The 21613-nt window shown below is 32.4% G+C and overlaps 1 protein-coding gene and 1 non-coding gene across 2 annotated transcripts in view; one reads left to right on the top strand and one right to left on the bottom strand.

Moving 5' to 3' along the window:
- LOC124410299 (protein dimmed-like) overlaps nucleotides 1–21613 on the bottom strand; it is a 99155-nt gene that overhangs the window by 53539 nt on the left and 24003 nt on the right. The gene's annotated exons all lie outside the window — the stretch shown is intronic.
- Nucleotides 19756–19837, top strand: Trnas-cga. The gene has a single exon. It is a non-coding gene; the product is annotated as a tRNA-Ser (tRNA).

Below are 21613 nucleotides of genomic sequence, written 5' to 3'. Positions count from 1 at the left end.
GTTGACTAAGATTTCCTTTTTTTTTTTTTTTTCCTTTCTTTTTTCTTCTCTCTCGTCTCTTTTTCTTTTTTCTTTTTTTTTGCCTCTACCGTATTCAAAGTTCGTGTTAAGTATATCGATTTGACATATCGGTGTTGATGTGAGTGCGAGTGAAAATTGACTGATTCTTATTTAGATATATGTATAAGGCTGCGTAATACATGCTTAAATGCATGTTACATAAATGCATATTGATTGAGTGTGAAATACGAAATACTGTGTTTAACCGCGGGGATTATAATATAGCGAAAAAAAGTTGATTGATGTATATTATTAAAGTGAGTGAATTTTTCTTAGCTTTTTCTTTTCTCTTTTTCCTTTTCTTTTCTTTTTTTTTCCTTCTTTCATTCGTTCTTGTCATACTTAATCCGAGTATTGAATTAATTGTACACGTAGTATGATAAATTGCATATGATTTGCGGTACGATTGCGAAAAGTTTTCTATATATGTGTATAATCGGTTGTGTTTAGTGTTTAGTGTCGTTGTTTTTTTTTTTTTTTTTTTTTTTTTTTTCGAAATCTCTGTTGCTCAAAGAGATTGTGGGAGAGAGAGAGAGAGAGAGAAATAGAGAAAGGAAGGTCTAAGCCAGTTTCTATTCACAAAAACAAAAATACCCGAAGATGGAATATTTCGATAGATCAATTATCTTTATCTAATTTTTGTGGGATTTTGTGACTATCGGTAATATAAATCTCGAATTACGAGGCCAAATTTTGCATTAGCTTTTCTCGCCATCTTGAGCTTTTTACGATTGAACGGTGAAATTGTCGATTGTAGACAATGGGGGCAAGAAAAAAAAAAAAAATAAATAAATAAACAACATAAAATATATTTCCGTTACGACGCCTAACTCGTAGAGAATCGAATTACCCGCAAGTTTGGATCTGACTGGAATTTTTCGGGTAAAAAAAAAAAAAAAAAAGAGAAAAAACAAAAACCCCCAATGTTATTCGACAAAAACCATAATCCACCATAAATTCAATACGACGGGCGAAGAAAGCCTATCCAGAATCTGATTAAGATTCTTTATTTAATATCAATCAATCTATCCCGTATCCGTAAAAAAAAAAAAAAAAAAAAAGAATAACCTGGTATTGAAAAATTTCAAACTCAAATGTACATTCCGACTGGACTAGCGGACTGTGGACTGAGGAAAATAAAACGAAATAGGGTCGCGGAGGCCGATCGAGAGCGCGAAAGAGAGAGAGAGAGAGAGAGAGAGAGAGAGAGAGTCACGGACTCGCGGAATCGTGGGTGTGTTGTGTATCGCGAATACCGATTCAGGGCGTGGTCACCTGGCAAGGCCGTTTTTGTTCCGGCTCCCACCGTGCGTCGATCCGTCTACCTGCCTTCACCTCGCAACCGTATATATATATATATATCTACTATACATATGTATGACAGGATACATATATATATATATATATATATGCTTACATATGCACGTATAATAAATAAAAATTAGCAAATGTTTGCGAATTTGCGTCGCGTAACGTCGCGATATTAAAATTATAAGAGTAAATTTTTCAAATCGCGAATCCCCCCTTCCCCCCCCCCCCCCCCCCCCATCATACACTATTTCTTTCCATTTTCCTTCCTTCTCAAAGGAGGCAATTAGCCAGCGGCGACATGCACCGAGAGCAACGTCTGTATAATGTACATATACATGCGATTACAGGTATGCATATATATATATATATGTAATAGAAACATGTAGAGCATTTTATGCAACTTTATATAGCAAGACACCTGTATCGTGCTTTGTGAATTTGCAAATGCACAATTCGATTGTAATATACGATAAATTGTATATACCTAATACACGAGTGGATTCAAGTTGCGGTGATGATATATGTATATATATATATATATATATATATATAGGTAGACGATATTGTAGAAATTAATGTGACGAATCGGTGCGGTAGTGTAGGTTTACAGAGTGAATTCTTAACAACCGCACGATGCGTTCGTCGTCTGTTAGAATTTAATGGGCAGGCTAACCAATCGACGTATTTTAATCTAACGTGAAAATTTTTTCACAACTGTCCCTGACGGACGGAATCTATTTACGTTTGCAAAAATTTTTCAGGTGTAGAAACAGTTGGTCAGCCTGTTAAAAACGATTGTTATCAAACTATAGCGCGTGCGCGTTAAATTTTAACAGACGACGGGACCGTGCAGCCGTTAGGAATACACTTCGTATACAAGTAATATATAAGTTGAAAAGTGAATTTGTTGATATTTATAAACGTAATCTTTTATACATATATATATATATATATATATATATATATATATATATATATATATATATTATACTGATAATAAGTATACATCGTGCACGTGTCGAGTTCATGTTTTTCTAGTTTTTTTTTTTTCTTAAATTTTTCATTTTTTTTATTCCTCATTTCCAGTTTTTTCTTTTTGTCGTAGTTTATAACTCGCAGCTTGCATTTTTTTTTTTATCGCCAAGTTTTCTATGCTCTTCGACTGTTTTATGGTTATTACACGCCACATATATACCTATATGTGCATGTATTTTTTTTTCACACGCAACAAGTATTACACGTTTCGCCGTCGGTATATTTAAAAGCACACGCGATACTTTCTGTCATGCATGACTTGTCTGCGGAATCGAAGTGGAGAGGTGGGGGGGGGGGAAGGTATAAAAATTTACAAACTCGTCCCGTTAACGGATCATAGATAATTCGTTATACCACAATTTATTTTATTTACGCCCGCAAGGTAATACAAATGTCAGATTTGTTTTATCGTTAGATCGATTTTTATGCGCGCAAAATAGCCATTCTCAAAGGCTTGTATTTCACGTGACAATTTACATATACAATACACATATACGTATATACATGTATATGTGTACATGATCAATTAAGCTTGTCTTAAACGTGGGTTCGTAATATATATATATATATATACAGGTAAATTATTATAAACGATCAAAATTTTATTCCGAGATAATTGAAAATAGTCAAATGCAGAAATAATTTTTTTTCATCCTTGTTAGAATTGAATTTTCGTAAAGAAGAAGAAGGAAAAAAACCGAGAAAAAAAAAACCCAGAACGAACGAAACCTTGGAAAAACATTCATTTTGAGAAAGATACTCGGATTTCAATTCTGATGTTGTATAATAAATAAAAACAAAGTGAAATACGGCATCGAGGCAAAGTAAAACGAGGTTTGAAAAATTTTTTTCCTGCGTACCAAAGCCGAAATCTGAAATTGAATGATAAAAAAATGCTGATGCTTCGAGAATCTCTTAACGATTAAAAGCGAGGTAGATCGATATTGTTTTATAACGGAGAAAAATTAGTGCTAGATCGGATCACGGTTATCGGATTTGCATAATTTTATATTAAGTGTATATATATATATACATATATGTGTCTAAATCCGTTTGATTATTAAGTAAGATAAGTAAGAAGAAAGAAAAAAAAAAAAAAAAGTGTACGCGCAACGAACTTCAGCCAAAAAAAATCCAGCGAACCGTTTCCAAAAAGTCTACTTTTTGAACGTAAACTTTCATCGCGGGAGATCGAAATTTTTTTCTCTTTCTCACCACACATACTACCGTGATTTAAATTTTTATGGAAGAAATTTTTCATCGCATCTTTTTTGATCATTTGGGATAACGAGAAAAAAAAAAAAAAAAAAAAAAAAAAAAAAAAAAAAAACTCGATATCACCGAAGTCTACGGTTGACGAAGATTCGAGCAGAGAATTTCGATCTTTCTTGATCCTGGAATTGTAACGATCTGGGATCTGATCGGGGATTTTGTAACGGATGGAGGGCAAGGAATCGGCCGATGTCGTCGATCCGACGTTGATGGACGGGCTTCGTGCACCGCGTCAACGGTCGAGACTTTTAATGCAATATAATCAGGTCGAGAGGCTGTAGAAGCGGTTTGTAAATTTTCGGGTCAAATTACGGTTGATACTTACGCCGTGAATATATAGGTATGTATACCTGCGAACGCGCCTTTCTCCCAAAAACTCAACTCCCGTACAATTTTATGGGTCACTCTTTTACATAAATATATATATATATATGTATATCATGTGTATAGGTACGTAACTCTATGTGTCTCTCGGACGAAAGGGCGTGAGAAATAAATCTCTCTGAACTCCGAGTCCGATTATCATCACGCGGTATCCCGAATTCCAGGACGGAATACTTTTCATTTTGAAAAATGAATGATATTTTCTTTTATTCAATTAATTTATTTTTATTTTTGTTTTTGTTTTCCGTCAAATTATGTCACGAATTGTTTTTTTTTTTTTTTTTTTTTGTCAAGAGTTTCTCTATGATTTTGCAAAATTTTTTCTTCAACGTTCAACTTTACGATACAAAGGAGGAAGAAGAGGAGGAAAAAAAGAAAAAAGAAGAAAAAAAAAAAAAAAAACTTCAAGCAAAAGAGTGAGAAAATGAAAAATCATAGGACGATTCCTTTGCATTTGCACGCATATATATATATATATATATATATATAGGTATATATATGTAGTTCAGGCGTATCTCCACCTGTCGTCGAGTTAATATGGTGGGTTCTAGTGTTACTACGGCCAAAGTGGATTACAACACGGAGCAAATCTCTGATTGTGAGGTAACTAAATAAAAGTAGCCTGGCAATGAGCAAAGAGTTCTACAAACCACCGGACGCATCCGGCGAGAATCGCTTCACGAGCCATTGACGTGCGTTCCATTACTTAAACTGGCACCCTTCTCACCTCTCGTCATTCCATCCGAAACCTACTTAAATCTATTCTCTCTCGGGCCACGTGGCCCAATTTATTCCTCGCGATCTTGACGTCCAAATGGAATCGGCTCGATAAAAAAAAAAAAATCAAAGAAAAAAAAATTGGACCGCGGTTGTGAATTAGAAACGAAGAGAAATGCTCGTATCGTATGGCAATATGTGTATGCAGATATATATATATATATATGTATAAACAGACTTTTTTTCAAACGTCGAGAATAACGTTATGTTAACGGTCCGATCGTTAATCCTATCAACGACCTCCGTGTATTTTATATTCCTTCATACGAAATTATCCAACTTTTTGGATGTTCAATGTTGAATGATAAATCGAAGCGATGCTCACCGATGAAATATTGTGTCAAAGAAATTCGCTAAAACGTTGCTAATTGGACGTGAGGGAAAAAAAATTTTAACATTCGTTAATCATCAACGAGGTCGAACTTCATTCCATGTACGGTTGCACAAATTAATTTGGTCATACTTTTTTTCTTTTCTTCCCCCAAAACTTGGTGAAATCGATTTTTCGTACAGAATAAAATAACGAGCGTTGAAATTTTTCAAGTGAAAATTAATCGTTGAAAAGGGAACAAAAGAAAAGAAGAAGAAACAAACTAAAAAAAAAGGTCTCAATTCCTCGCAGAAACGTTCGCCATACCTTTATTACTTTGCGTCATTACATTTCTGCAAGGAATTGAGAAATTGTTTTGTTTTTTTTTTTTTATTTCTTTCATTTTTTGTTTCATCTCCAATCATTAATTTTCCTCTTCAAAATTTCAACTCTCGCAATTTTGATCTGTTAGCCGGAAAATCGATTTAATCGTGTTCGGGGGAGAGAGCGGAAAAAAAAAAAAAATTAAGAAATTAATAATAACAATAACAATGACAATTTGTTTTTTTTTTGTTCCTTTTTTTTTTATCTTCATTTCCAAAACCAACGTGGTATTATTTGATATACGCCTAATATATTAAAATCACATAATTGGACCACCGTAGGTAGGCAAAAGGTGAAAAGGTCAGGACAACATGGATAGCAAGTAACCTGTTCGTATAAGGAACGTGCGGCACATTATAGGTGCCAAGAGAAGGTGCGGGCTGCAAAAGGTAAGACGTGTGAGGATGATTTTTAATTGGAAAATTGTTACTTTTACTTTCAAGGCAGCCGATTAACCCGTTCACGTATTTATGTACACTGATAAAACTGAGCCTGTGTATTAAGGGGTCTTCTTAGCTTTCTTTTTTTAAATTTTGATTTTTTTTTTTACGAGAATGGGTTAAAAATACGATTTAATTGAAATTAATACAGTTTATATTGAAGTTATTGGCAGTCATTTTTGTTATTTTTGAAAGTATACGATTCTTTTTTCAGATCGTTCAGTCTCGAGATTATTTTCAAGGCAGACAGTTTTTAGAGGCATTGCATTTAGACTGATGTTTTTATGTGTAAAAAGTGTACGAAGTAAACGAATGAAAATTTTTTTTTCATTCAAATTCAAAGCCTGACAAATTCTAGATCGATATCTTTGTTAATGATGTTATAAAAAAATTTACAAAAGCAGCTTTTTTTTCAGGGTGAATTACTAGATACTGAAGAGATCGGTTGGCAAAAAATCGATACTTTTGAGAAGTTTTTTTTACGAAGATTATCGTACGCGAAAATCTCGTGGAAAAGTAAAAAAAAAAAAAAATTAATCGAAAATGGTGAACTTATAGGAAAGCTTGGATATCGACGCTGCTTCTCGAATCGGTTATAAAATTTTTTTTCAATGCTCGATAGATTAGTTCGATTTTTCCGTAGGTTTGTATGTAAAAAGTTTTACAAAATTCAACGGATATTGATTATAGTCAAGAAATATCAATATTTGAAACGTAGGATTGATTTGCAAGCTTTTGTTGATCATTCGAAAGTCCGGATTTTCGGTCATCGATCTTCTTAGTAATAGTGACAAGGATTTTTTTTTTCTTTTATTGATTAATAAAAGTTGAAGGAAATTTGCGATGCGGTGATTGCGTAAGAATTCACAAACAATTTTGGCCTTTTAAAATTGTGCAGCGATTATGGTTCGAAAGACATACGCCTAGAAATAACTCAAGATTCTAATTTCACTCAGTTTGATTGGATAATAATATTTCATTTTCTCCGAATTTACCCAAATTTATATACATATTATCCTCTTACATTGCGGTTACACTGCAGTCGCGCCAAAACTTGCGAATATTGATCATCCGTGACTCGATCTTGATCTTTTTCCTTCTGGTAAAACCCCGCTGAATATACTTATTAGGAAATAATTGGCAAGTGTTTTTTTTCCAATTTATTTCTTCAATAAACTTTACCCGAGTCACAGAATCGAGGAGAAACGATGTCACTTACCTAAAACACAAAGAAAAACGAGAAAAATTAGTAATTCAGAAATAAAATAAGACCTTAAGGGTAAAATTAAATCAAAATTCATTTATTTAGATAAGAAATAAAAATCGATTTATCTGTAATTTAAATGTTAAAACGCAATCGAGTATCTGATTGCAGAATGAAAATAATAAAAATAAAAAAAAAAAAAAAAACAATCAAAGAATATATTATAAATTTTTGCAAATGTACAATTGAAAATAAAGTTGGCGAGCAATTTTTTTCGTTCTTAATATTCGCGATGATTTTTGTCAATTTTCCTGGTATGACATAATCGAATTCGCGAATTCTTTATAGATGAGAGGTAAATATCGCAGAAGCTTTAACTGTGCATGTTTTTGTCTAGACATTAATAGATAAATCTGTGTGTAAATTCCGATTGAATTTGCCGAAACCGGTTCTGCGAAAAAGATGTAAAACATATTAGTACGGACCTCATGATTATTAGGTGTCCAGACATTGAAACACATTAATTAATGAGTATTAATTTCTAAATGAAAAGTCAAAGTTGAAGAGAAAGAAATTAATCGAACAATTCAAATCCCACAAACTAGTTCCAATTCACGTTGTAACTAGAAACAAAAATGGATTGTCTGCACGTTTGTATTGCTTTTGGGTATCGCAATCGTGACGATATTCGAAATCTGTCAAAATTGGTTATCGAAAAAGTTGAAAATCAGCTCTACGTCACAATAACAACAATATTAATAATAGTAATAATGGTTTTTTTTCACTTCACCGTGAAGTGGAATGAAAGAAAGAAATGTAACGGAGAGAAAGAGAGAGAGAGAGAGAGAGACTTTATTATTTATACTTTGTTGGGTGTTCGTAAATATTGAAGACCGAATAAAAAATACGACGAGATCTTGCAGCCGCCAGCTGTAGGTACTACTCGATCGATGCATCAACATAGACGCTGTCAAACGTGGAACAGCATATTGCTTTAACTCTGTTTTTCTGTTTTTTCCGTTTTTATTCCGTTCGATTGCATAGTGGAATAAAAAAGCGTGAAATAAAATTGGGAATCGCAAAAATTCGAAGAGGATAAAAGAGAAAGAAAAAATAAAAAATAACTCCCTAATTTAGTCCCTGAAACGAAGTTAATCTACTTCCGAACAAAAAGCTTATTTTCAAAAAATCAAAAAGTTTAGTTAATTTTATAACGCACGGAAAATAAAGTGGATTAGTAAATGAGTAATGTCTCGGAAATAATTTGGCATCACAATTCTGCACGGTGAAATAATTTTTGTAAGGATCGAAAAACGATTGTTTAATTCTTGTGACTAAAAAAATGATGATTTATCCTACAGGAATTAGGTAACCCGTCAAACAACGACAAAGAAATGTCCCATTGTGATTTGACAGGCCGATTCAACGGTGTTAGATCACGAATGATTTAATTTTCCTAATTAAATAAGACACATGTCTGGACCTCCTCTCCTGATAACCGCACATTTTAATTATTTTTCGAAAAAGAATCTTTAATAACGTCTTACAGAGAGTGTTTTGCCAGTTGAAAAAAATTTTTTTTTTCGCATATTTACGATGTAAAATGTTATTTTCTGATAGCGATAATCAATCTGTAACTCTCACGAGTTCGTAAATTTATTTATTTATCTATTTTTTTCCCCCCTCTGGTAAACAAACAATATTTTTTCTACAAAATAGATCAATAAATAAATTGATTTTAAAAATCTTCAACTAGTTTCCGTATTAACGATGCGATTCGCTGCTGAAACTGCACCGCGCGATCATCACGCAATCGAGATGAATGATATTCCGACTCTCGCTTGAAAGTCGAGTGAAAAGAATGAAAAATAAAGTAGAAGAATCGGTAAAAGATAAGAGCCGCAGATCGCGGAGAGAAAATATATAAGAGGGATAACAAGTGGGAGGTGAATTAGCGAAGATTCGAACACGCGACACGCAGACACGCGGAGAAACACGACGGCATGGCAGTGCATCTATGCATATGTTTATACAAATATATATACTATATAGATATACACACATAAATATATATGTCTATATATACGTGTATTCGCGAAAGGGCGATACAACGGCAAAATTAATAGTCTGTTATTAAGCTATTATTTATTATTTGCTGCAGTAAATGAAATTCCTTCTAAGAAAGTTAGATCTATGAAGCAGAACCAACTTTCATCTCTAGCCAGTCAACCGCGCTCTATAAATACTCATATATAAATATATATAATACATACATATATATATATTTAAATATGTAAAGCGCGATTGTATCGCTGTTGCAACAAAAAAAAAAAAATTATTACAGATTTTATTCCACTTTGGCACGTTTCAATTATCATTATTTTCTTTATTTATTTAAATATCCAATCAATCCTCATGACGCCGTTTTTTATCCACGTATATAACGAACATCCAAAAATCTTCTTATCAGAGAAAAAAATTTAAAAAAAATTCACGCCTACAAATTTCAACGATCAAGTGTCAGTCTCCTTCTAATATTTTTCACAAACTCGCAAAATTCACGTTGAATACATAGTATATACTTTTGTAAAAGTTCAAGAGATTAAAAATTAATTGTACACGGTGATTGTTTGTTCTTTTTTTTTTTTTTTTTTTACTTCTCTCCGTTGCCGTTTATCGATCACTTTTTCTCCATCATCGATCCATGTGTTATAAATCTTACTTTGTAACCGAGTATCCTAGTGCTGCAATTAACAGAACGTTTTTGCTCGAGGTGAGAGTATTGATAGACCGACTGACACTTGAGTAGGTAAACCGAAATTTATACCGTTCCTGCTTTCCTTTTGGTCAAGGTTGCTCGACCACCGTCAAACTAACTAAATTCGGAGCAGCTCTCGCCATTTTATTATACTACGTAGGATGAAAAATAGTCAGCGTGATAGAACGGTGGTAAAAAAAAATTACAACATTTTTTCTGTCAAAGTCGCATCTTTTTTTCATTTATAATTTAGGCGCGAGAAAATAATTTGAAATTATTTATGAATTTTTCACCTCAGTGATTATAAACAATGTTCATATATTTTCTAGGGAATTTGATTCTCTGCCAAAAGATTTGTTTTGTTTTTGTTTTTTTTTTCCTTTTTTTATTTGCAAAGAATTTGAACAGTTATAAAATAGTGTCATTCGATTAATTTTCAACCTTCGATTTTAAGCTGTGGCTCTTGTGACCCTGGCCATTTTTAAATATCAACGTTTGTTGCAGTAAAAACAGTATATTTATATATAAGGATATATCCTTATATATTATAAGGATATGAAACTGACATTTTGGATACATTCTAATATTTCTTTAGTAAAAAACTTGATTTTTTAAATAAATACGCGACAGATAGTTTGACCTTTGATAAATGAGAGTCACAATGACCTTTTCAAATTTTGAATGCTAACGCGATGAATATGCCAAGCTGTTTTACAATCTTGAAAATCAAATTCAGCATTTTCAGTCGCGAAGCGTTTCAAATGAATTCTATTGTTTTTTCGTATAATTCGTATGTCGATAAAATCAGAAATAATTCTTAAGGGGTTATACACGGTCCGGAAGCCCTCCAAAAAAAAAGAAAAACCTTTTTTTTACAATAATTTAAGCCTAAAACTGTTCATAAAATAGAAAATATTCATCGGTGAGGAAAAAATCTTGGATTAATTTTATTAAAAAATATACTCAAAAGGCTTTCTTTAAAATGTGAGATTGATCGGCTTGGCCGTTCGCGAGAAATCATGCTCACCTAATTGAAAAACACAGTTTTGAGAAAAAAGCGTTTACAAAGTTACAGAAGCACTTTGCGAGCGGTGGAAAATTGTTTTTGTTTTTTTTTACCCTCCAACTTACATCAAGTTGTCAATATTTGCCGGATTGACAAAAGACACTTTCTACGCGTGTACTTGGATATTATAATGTACATTACGATAATGAAATTATATGAAAAAAAAAAAAAAAATCGATTTTCTGAAAATTTTAACTGTATATAAACCCTTAAACACGGCATAAACAGTTGACGGCGATCGTTCTGGTCTCAGGTAACCGCTGCCATGCGTATTACATAAATAAACGGGAGTTGTGAAATAAATAAATAAATAAACAAACAAACAAATAAAAAAAACAAACAAATAAATAAATAAATAAGTATAAAATACATAGCCGGCAATGAAGAATTTTTTTCCCACCCTTCATCTCAATCTCGATCGTCCCCTACCAAACCCTCTCAAGAGATATGGATTTTTCTTACTCTTTTTCACCCGCCTTTCGTTCTTTTTGCAGCTCATTTCAAACGGCGAGTGATCGAGAGCGAACTGGATCACTGGAGTGAAACTTCGCCCGAGGCGAGGGCGGCACCTCCTCCCACAACAGAAATATCTCATTTGCCATAGATATAGTATATATTCTTATAAAGCGAAAGACAAACTCGTAAAACAGGCTACAGACTTTATTTATATTCATTAAAAATTTATTTTCACCATTTTTATCCTCCCGGCACAAGGTTCCTAAGATTGTTATATATATATATATATATATATATAACGAATATCGCTGATTGCTTGCTTATATGTTTAAAAAATCGTTACACAGTCCTCAAGTCTATTTTTATTTTACCTGCATAATTATTTTACAATTTTCAAATTACTATAAAAAAAAAAAAAAAAAAAAAAATTCAATTCTTCTCATCCCCCGCCGGGGCGTTCAGAAATTCATTATCGATTTCACGTACACACACACACACACACACACACATATATATATATATATATATATATATATATATAGCGTTTGAGAAGTGCTAAATCAGAGAAATTGAGTTTCTTTTTTCTTTCCATTTGTTTTTGATTTTTTTCTTTTTTTTTCTTTTTCTTCTTTTTCGTCATTCTCTCTCTCACCTTTTTTATCTACCGCGTGTTCAATTATCGGGGTGTGTAAGCGTTGAGCAACTGTAACATGTATATCATACCCTTCGATCTGATCTGACTCTGCGACAAGTTCTGGGCGACTTGTTTGTCGCGTGCAAAACCGCGCGCGTTCAGCCTGAAGAGAGAGTGGATCGAATAAATATTACGCAATGCTGAAATGATCTGTATTATATTTTCTCCGCTGACCACCTTCTCCATATATATATATATATAATTTATAATATATATAACAGCAATTTCTGGGACCAATGGGTTAGATAAATCAATTTCATGCATCACTTTGCGGCTACATGCAGGCTACGTCGTTTACTCTTGAAGAACGTTTGGAATTTTTATTTTTTTTTTTTCCTTTTTTTTTTTTTTTTATGTCTCTCACCTCCAACTTAACTCTCTGATAAATTATGAAAATTGCGTTTCTATTTTTTTTTCTACATTTTTTTTTTTTTTTTTTTTTCATTGTTTTAAGAGTTTAGCGATTCGTTGAAATATCGTACAACGGACGAATTTTTTTATAATATCGATGATATCCAGGTGTCTCTGGGATTGTTGAAATTTTTACATTTGTTACAACTCTGATGAATTAATTATAACAGAAGATGAATATATAAGTATAATCAAGTTGGAACGTGATTTCGAAAAAGTATATCGCGTTTACGTTGAACTCGACGAAAGAAGTCCGATTGAAGCTGAATCAGTTTCTCAAATGATCGAGTAATTGTATTAAAAAAAAATTTTTTTTTAAAATGAAACAAAAAACACATACACACAGGCAGAGTTGACGAATCTGCATTTTGAGGAAAATAATTATTGCGAAAAATCAAGCGACTCGATCGTTTCGAGATTCATCAAAAGCTTGATCAACGCTTTGAACCTTGGTAATATAAGATTAAAAAAAAAAAAAAAAAAAAATGATCTTTTCAAACAATATAAACAAAATTATGGAATAATAAAATTTTTTATCAATAATTCCCGTTCACCCACCAGATTTCTTTCAATAATAAATACTTCATATCATAATGAATAGGGTATATAGTATATATACATATGTATGTATGTATATAAATATATATATATATATATATATATATATAATAAGCAATAACGTTCTTATCTCGCGTTTCAGGTATGAAAGCACCCAACGTACGTATCATTTATAATACCTAATAACCGTACGAGAAATATGTATCGCAAAAAGTCCTTGGCTGTCCCAGTGAACAGCCGGGGTAATTACATTGCGAAAAAAAAAAAAAAAAAAAAAAAAAAAACAAGAAACGAATAAAAAAAAGGACAGATAAATAAGTAAAAAATCAATTGCCCGTTAGACTTTCGATCGGGGTGCCATATAGATACATGAGATATACATATACATATATACATCGTATGTTACGGGAGCATTTCGTGTCAAACTTAAGTGCGATAAGTGCGTAGGTGAAAAGAGGCGTGGCGGCGTCGCGACGTTGGACGTCGGGACAGCAATGATCCCGTCACGGCGTCGCCTTCCCCTCCACCCATTCTCTACCCCCCATGAATTTTCCCCCTTTACTCGGTATCCCGGTCGACCTGATTTCGCAATTCGGATTATAAACGAGAGAAAGTAGGCGTAATAAGCTGATTATTGTTGTTGTCATTATTCTTTTTCTTTTTCTTTTTCATCTTCTTCTCTTTTTTTTTCACTTTTTTTTTTTTTTTTATTTCGCGCTATCGTTTTTTCATTTTATATTTATTACATTTCGTCGTTTCTTTGGTGAGAAGAGAATTATGAATTTTTTTTTTTTCTAAGAGAAAAATGTGATGGAGACGAAGGTATCGAAGTGCCGAATCTAGATCAGCTTTCCATTTTATATACCATAACGTATATATTGTTTGATGTGATTTTTTTTTTATTGTTCAAAACTTAGAATTCGTCATTTTTAGGAGAATTTTTTTTTTTTTTTTTTTTTTTTTTTCAAAGAAAATGAAAACTCTTAAAGCAATTCGAAATCGAGGACTTTATTGTTTATAGTTTTAGGAACATTCACAAAAATTTTCATCGAAATTAATGACAAAATGGCGGCATGACGCATACAAGTAGCAAACGATATGCGTCATGCTGCCATTTTGTTATTAATTTCGATAAAAAAAAATTCTAAAACGTTCTTGAAACTATAAATAATAAAGCCTTCAAACGAAAATTGCTCAAAGTGTTTTCATTCTTAATAAAAAAAGTTTGAAAAAAAAACTCATGAAAACAGGTATGTTTTAGACCGTCCAAGCTGCCCTCGCACTTAAAAAATCATTCCATGAAAAGTATACGTGTTACATAATTTTTCTCACTATATTTTGATTCAGAAGCATCAGATATATGATAATTACACATAATAATAATAATATTAATAATAATCGATTTCACTTTACGATAGCTTGTTCTCGGTAGAAAAAACTGTTTTATACAAATTCACTGAAACAGATTTTTTCCTTTTTTATCATGTTGGCGTTGTTGAATATTTAATTTCATTCAACATTACATAATTTTTATTCAATTCATAATCACCGCTTAGCGATATTTAATTGAAAATCGAAAAAATAAATATCTGTTTCGGTGAAATAGTCTTCTGAATAAAACGATTCGTGCAGAGTGAAATTGAAAGATTGTTGTATTCGATGTTAAAAATTTTAAAGAAGTTTGAGACGAAGCATCGACATCGAGCTTTCGATTATCATAATTGAATAAACACTTGACGTACGATTATAATCTCGTATAGCGAAGTTAACAAAAAGTATCGATTAATTATCGGCCAATCAACCGGCGAAAATAATTGACAATTTCTCCCCCCGATGTGCGAAAGAAAGGAAAAAAATGAAAATTACAACAATCAGTCGCGATCGCGAATTCTTGCGACATAGACGCACGGCTCGTGTTCTCCAATTTTTTTCAACATTCTCTCGAGTTCAGCTTAGACGCGTATATTTGAGAACTGCAGGCTTATTAGAGATATGAGACCCGCCGTATCTTTATCGTAAACCTGTTGAGCCCGATAGCCGCGGCTGCAACTTATTCGAGGCGGTCAGCCAAGAGTGCACGTTTAATGCTGCATGAGCGCTGTGCAAAACTGGCGGAAATTATTCATGATGCAAAAAAGCCTGAACTGCGATTAAATTCAATGAGCTGCAGCCTAGGCTGCACTGTCAGCCATATACAGCGGCGTGTTCGCGTATCTGAAACTAGAAGCTCGCAATCAGAAGCGAGCTTTTCCACGTCACGCCTGAAATTGCGCGTTTTGTATATTTTGCATCGGAGCCGGTTTGTTTATATATATATATATATATTCAAACTTCCTTCTATAAATCGAATGAATATTTTGGTAAATTAAGACGTTTGTGATTGGCAAAAGAATGATTAAAAAATGAAGAAACAAAGTTTTGCGTTTGCGAATCTGCAGAGAAAGTGCAAAAAAAAAAAAAAAATGCACAGAAACAAAATAGGAAGATGAAAAAAAAAAACCGCTGCGACAATATTCCGTGATTATTCTGACTAATTTTATGCAGTTAAATCGCAATAAAATTATAGTTTCTCGGACAATATGAGTTTTTAACACAGTAGAAAGAAAAAAAAAGATTTGCTTGTAACTGTTAAACGTGTATACATATATATATATATTTTTTGTGCAATTACACAAGGTATTATTTCAGTCTGTTGAATTTTCGATTGTTATCCCGTTTAGTAGATACTTTCTCAGAAGTGATTTTACACAGTCGTCGTTATAATACTACGGGAATTAAATTTCGATTGAAAAAGTCTTTGTAAAGTCCAAGTATAAAAAATTGATACACTTACAGCGAGTCGAAGTAAGGACAAAAAATTATAGAAATGCTTAGACGTAAAACGACAAAATCTAGAATTTTTATACGATTTTCTATTACCCATAAAAATTCTGACGATTTTATATTTTCGGATTCCATATTCTAAGCTTTTTATTTCCTACTTTTTTATCCTCCAATGTTTCGAATTTTGAAATTCTACAAATCAGGTTTTTACGTTTTAGAAAATTCGATATCGTGTTACGTCTGTTTTTTTATCTATGATCTATAACCTTAATCGTTCAATAATACCTCGCGTTATTGACTTTTGACAAAACTGTAATCTTTTTATTTTCTACTCCTCTATACTCCAATTTTCCAAATTTCGAAATTCTACAAATCAAGTTTTTACGTTTTAGAAAATTCGATACCGTGTTTCGTCTGTTTTTTGATCTATGATCTATAACCTTAACCGTTCAATAATACCTTGTAAATACATACAACAGTTGACACAACGCACTCTGTTGTAAACGGAATGTTTACCGGGACAGGATCGAAGGACGCGATCTGCGTCGGTTATAATATAATAATAAAATATCCTCGAGCGCAAACGGACCTGAGATATCGTTAGTTAGTTCTTCTACGATCATCGGCTGCATCCGGTATTTATTATACGTCGCGTCGTCGTATGAAATTCTCTCTGATTGTTCTCCACACTACCCGCAACATTAGACACGGTTTAATGATCCTTGACGGGAATTTCTAGCCGTGATCCCGTCGTCGCCACGACCTCCATTATTTCTCTTCGTAACTCTTATTAAAGTCAATGAAAATCGTACAAATTGTTTTCACTTTTAATCTAAAGACCTGCGGAAGATTTCAAAGCGATTGTCTGAACTTATATATCCGAAGTTTTTTTTACACTTATAATTTTTTTGCAATTCAACATTGATGCTTTATTATATGTATACGAGAAACTGTCAGGCTCGATTTAAGATCGCGAAAAGTTAAAAGGTCAAAGAATTTTGGTACGATTTAGTAGATGATCGATTTGAAATTTTTAACAAGTGTTTCACAAGTGAAAGTAGGAACAATTTGTACGATTTTCATTCGGGATTCACGTACCTACATTAGGATGTGGACGAATTTTTATTTTTTTTTCTGATATTTTCGAAAAAAATCGAAATTTTTTCGATGATTATCACTTTAAATTTTTGAGCAAAATTTTTTTTCCCAACTTTTGAGATCTCATGAGCATTCATACAAAATTTCAGGGTGGGATTATGTGAAATGAGCCAAATTTGGAGAAATTTTTTTTTTTTTTTTTTTGAAATAATAAAAAAAATTGAAAATGAAAGAATCTCACTCCGAAAAAATTTGAGAATGAAAAAAATTAAAAGTGACAATCATAAAAAAATTCGCGATTTTTTCCGAAAATCTAAAAATAAACATCGAAGATGGATGTTGATCATTGTAATCTATTTTTTTTCTAAAAAGTACATTAAAAAACAAGAATTTCAGAAAAAAAACGTCCCGATACGTCAATTTTTAAAAAAGTTATGGTGATTTAAAAAAAAGAAAACGATTTTTTTTCAAAAATTCATGATTTTTTTTTTGGATGGGTAAAAAAATTTGAAAAAATTCAGAGAGACGTCTTTCATGAGGTAGAAAATGATGAAAAATTTTCAGCGAAGTCGAAAGGGGTCGGGTTCAAAAGTGGTCGATTTGGCATGGAATGACCCATATATTTTTTTGCGAGAGTAATAATATTAAAAAAAAGTCTGTAAGCGCGAAGTTTTAGTGGGTATTAGCGATACTATCTCTAAAAAAATTTACATCACGATATCAGCAAATCTAGACGAATCGCACTTCCTCTAAATGCAAAAAAAAAAAGTCAGATTTCAAGGGTGTCCAATTCGTCGAAATTTCGTGAGATGATTATGTGAATTTTTTCCCACACAGTAGCACTAACACCGACTAAAACCTCACGGTTACAAATTTCTTTTAACATTATTACTTTTACAATAAAATATATACTGAGAAGAAAAGTTTTTCCCTTGTGATGAAAAAATGAGAAAATTTAAAAATCTGTAACATCGGAATTCCGAATGATCGAAGATTTTCAGTTCCGTGAATATTTGGCTTAATCTTTCTGTGTTTTGGATGGGTGAGGGTAAAAACTAGAATTGTCAATTGATAGAAGGATCAGAATATTGAATTTTCACAGACGAAAAAATCTTGAAGATAAAATTTTGAAATATGACATGCGTCCAAGTATATAAAGTTGTAAATACAAGAAGTCGAAATAAAGAATGCCAAAATATAGAAAGGTTAGAACATAGAACGTCAAAATCTAGAATCTGTATACGATTCTACATTATCGAGAGGAATTCTGACAATTCTACACTTCGGCATTCTATGTTCTGACCTTTCTATTCTTTCACTTCTCCATATTTCTGTTATCAAAATTTTGGACTTCTATAAATTAAGTTTTCGCTTCGTTAAATATTCAATACTGTGACCCTTCAATTTTTTGATCATTTTTTATTTCTATCCCACCCGTTTTTGATTTTTGATATTTTTACGACTGCTGGAATCCTGGTAATTCTGATTTTTGGTTTTTCTCATTTTTTACATCCACTCGTTGAGTAAACTATGCTGTGTAAGTATATTTTTATATTCATAATTTTCCGCCATCGGAACTTTATTTTTCGGAATTTTCCTGCATTGAAATTTTATTTTTTGAAATTTTCCTCCATCGGAACTTTACTTTTCGGAACGTTGCTCTAACATATTTCGAATAATCTTGGAATCTTGAATTCCGGAACTTTGATCCGTATGATTTCCGCGATGATTCCATTCTAAACTTCATTGTTTCTTCAAAGTTTGATTTCTTTACTTCAAGTTTATAACTTGATAAATAATTCTAAACTAAGCAAATTCGTAACTCGAACCCTTTTCCTCCTTAAGTCTGCTCCTTCGGTACCTCAGGGATCCATTCAAAAAACCTTTCTATAAAACCCGTAGCTAATTGCGACTCTTTGTTAATACATAATCAAGTTTGTTTGTAGATAATCGTTGCAGTTACGATAGGAATAACATTGCGGTAAGCCATCGTAATCGGGGCGAGTATCTGCATCGTCACCCTACAAAATTACACTCCTTTGTTAAAATCCAGTGTCGTATGCATGTATGTAGGCTTGTTACTCTCTGTATGTATTTGAGCATTTCAGAATCTATCGATCCGTTATAGAAGAACCCCGTTAGAAAGTCCCGTCATCGTCGTTCAGACGTAGTCGTGCAGGTTCCGCGTTTAATTTCGCTTGCAGTAGAATTTTGCTAGTGCCTTTCTCGACATTTTTCTCACTCGTAAGAAATCCGCGAATCTAATAGCATCCCTGATTTATTCGCCGTTTCATTCTTTTTTCATAAATAATTAATAATCATTGATTTTTATTTTTTTATTTTTTTTTTTTTTCTTGTAAAGCCGCTATTTTGCCAAAAACATATAATATTTTTTGTATATCTAAATTTTTCTATTATTTTGATAAACACAAAAAAGGTTCAAACACAGTTAAAAGTTACCATAATATGTGTGCAAATTGTTCTTTCAATAAATTAAGAGGTCTTCTCGAAAAACAATTTTTGAAAAATCGATTTTTTTTGGGTTTTTTTTTTTTGACTGTATATATAAACCCTCGATTGTTTCATTCAGTTCGTTGACTATAATAGTTTTGCGAGATGAATATTATCGAGTGATTTTGCCGGGCTAGGAACGTTCGGAATTCGATCAGTTAGGGGATGACACCCCTAGTGTAAAGAAAATCTCTACGTCAACGGCAGTCGTGGCCGAGTGGTTAAGGCGTCTGACTCGAAATCAGATTCCCTCTGGGAGCGTAGGTTCGAATCCTACCGGCTGCGGGACTTTTTTTTCTTAACCTTTCGCCGATAAAATTATCCTGAGCGATTTGTCGCTGCGAAATATGATTAAAACTTTACGCGCAATTATTCCAGCGTGATCCGATCGTTCGAAAATTAATTACTTGATCCACACCGATAAAAATATATTACTTATAACACGTAGGTGCGGTAAAAAGTACTTTAAATAAATAAGAAAAAGAAGAAGAAGAAGAAGAAGAAGAACAACGATAAAAAAATAAAAAAACAAAAAAATAAAACTCACATGCAGGCGTTGAGTCATATGGTGATAATTGATAAATAGAAAGGAGCGTAAGTGCAAGGAACACTTAATATTAATTAACCTATGTTTACACGTGTTTCAAGTGGATATTAAATCTCGACTTCTGAGGCGTTAATTGAACTCTTGATCCACCTTTTACGTCTCTAGGTATAACACATATGTATATGCGGCTGCATGATGATTTTCAATTACCTGCAAAAGTGTTCTAAATCAAATTCACTCATCGTATCATTTTCATCAGCATGTATATACGTATAAATATATATATATATATATATATATATATCTATATTTTTATTAGGATATGTGAAGCTTGTTATATATACATGCTCAAGTGAAAGCTGCAATATCTTTTCGATTAACCGCGGCATATGACTAAGTATTAATAATGCCGAGATACGTGAGGTGGATAGTGTTAGTGTATAAGAAACTGACTGTATTTTTTTTTTTTTGAGTCTCCTGTGACAAAATGTTATTTTTTGATGTTTTAAGAGCCCGCTCCAAAGGACAGTTCAAAACAAAATTTTTGAGAGGTCGCTCCACATTTTTTAAAACGTCAGAAATCGTCAAAATCGATTTAAAAAATTTTTTTTTTCTTGTTACGGTATAATTTTATGGACAAAAAAAACATAAGTTTCCGAAAGTTTCAGTTCAAAATTTGAATTTTGAAAGGTCGCTCATAATTTTTTTTCAATTTTTGGGTGCATTTCTTTAGATCTTTTCGAGCGACCTTTTGATATTCATATTAAAATTTCATACATTTTTTTTCTTTAATTTAGTAAGATGGAATCGATAACAATAGACCACGACATGAATTAAAAATCAAACAAAATACTGAAAATATAATTTTTTTAATTTAATTTTTTGACGATTTTTGACATCTTTTAAAATTTGGAGCGACCTCTTAAAATTTTTTTTTTTGAGCTGTCCTTTGGAGTGGGCTCTTAAAACATCAAAAACTAAAATTTTGTCACACGAGACTCAAAAAAAAAAATATAGTCGGTTTTTTTGCACCACCCTAATATATATTTATTTATTTGTACATGCACACCTATACAGATTGGATCGCGTGATGTTTTGAATCAAGATTGAATATATATTATGTAAAAAAGAATAATTAATCTTCGTGAAACGTAAGCGTGATAATGATTTTCAAAATTCAAGATCAGATGTACGATCTCACAGATTGTATCTTTAATAGCTTGTATGTACTCTTTAATAATCTTTTGCATAAAAGTATGAGTATAATTCTAAATATGGAATGATTTCTCTTATCTTCCTCTTCGATCCAATTTTAATCTTCGCAATTCGTTATCGTCGATCGTCCCCAAATCAATTCCATTTTTATCATCAATTTCAGCAACGACAAAATCTATCTTGAAAACCTACGGCGATAACGAAAATTCAATTCATTCAATATTTATGCAATTGAAATCTGCGACGATGTTTTTTCCTGTTTTTAATTTTTCGATCCATTGCACGCTGCGATAATCGCC

This window comes from Diprion similis, chromosome 9 (assembly GCF_021155765.1).
Source record: "Diprion similis isolate iyDipSimi1 chromosome 9, iyDipSimi1.1, whole genome shotgun sequence".
Lineage (NCBI taxonomy): Eukaryota > Metazoa > Arthropoda > Insecta > Hymenoptera > Diprionidae > Diprion > Diprion similis.
This window is presented reverse-complemented; position numbering and strand designations above follow the sequence as displayed.